The following is a 1,192-nucleotide window of genomic DNA, read 5'->3' as shown; positions in this document are numbered from 1 at the left end:
AATTTGTTTATCTTCTTTGATTTAGTCGTAGAATAGGTTATTTATCCACACTACTCTACGTAAAAATTTTAATCAAATATTTTTAAAAAAATTAATTTTTTTTAAAAAATCATGTTAAGATTAATTTAATATAACTTTATCGATTTAATAAGTTTAAAAATAACCTAGACAACCAGAAAAATAAATAGAAATTTCTTCAAGAAACATACTTTTCTTAAGAAATACCAAGACAACAACATATTAAATCGGTCATGTTTACCTGGGTTAATATGTAAAATCCATGACATGGGTCTTACAACTTTGATAAACTCATATAAAACAAATCAAAAAATATTTTTAAAACTCAATTCTCAATGAATTTAATGTTAGAGGATGAAAGTAAAAAATAAAAAATGATAAAAAAATAACCCGAGTTTACTCGAGCTAACCTGCCAAATTCAAATTATGAAACTAGAATAACCTAATAGAAATAAGATAAAAATAAATTATGGATCTCAATTTCAATAAACTCAATATTGAATAATGAAATTGATAGAAAAACAACTAATAATTGAGACAAAAAAAAAGAGACTTGTGTCAATATGAGTTAACTTATCAAACTCATCACTTGGATCATTAGACTAAGATAACATCATAGAAAGCAAGTCAAAATAAACTATAAATTTTAATTTTAAATCAACCCAATATTAAAGAATAAAATAAAAAAAGAGAAAAAAATCAAGTCGCCAGGTTAACCTATATAAGCCATGACTCGGGTTGTCGCACATGTACGGCGTCTCGGCGAGTTTTCCACCTTTATCTGCAAATGTTGTATATCTATCTAGCAAATATAAAGGGATAAGAAAATATTGTCTTTTGTTGGTAGAAAATGGATTGGGAGTCGCCACCTAATATTTTGGTCACTAGGAACTCTAACTGATCTTAGAGATTGGGTACGAGGACTGGTTGTGTAAAGGGAAGGTATTAGCACCCCAAATACGCCCTACCTAAGGTAAGCTGCATTGTTTTATTATCCGATAAAATTCAAGGTTTTTTTCGTGTTTTCTAGCTATTGGTATGGTTTAAGAAAAGTCCTCCTCGGTAAGGAGATCCTTATCTTATCGGGTAACTCTAACCTAAACACAAGAATTTAATTTTCAGAATACATCTTACGTATAAGATCATAACCCTAGATATTAAAAGAAAACAAAAT

This window comes from Populus euphratica, unplaced genomic scaffold (genome assembly GCF_000495115.2).
Source record: "Populus euphratica unplaced genomic scaffold, PopEup_1.0 scaffold48.1, whole genome shotgun sequence".
NCBI classification, from domain to species: Eukaryota; Viridiplantae; Streptophyta; class Magnoliopsida; order Malpighiales; family Salicaceae; genus Populus; species Populus euphratica.
This window is presented reverse-complemented; position numbering follows the sequence as displayed.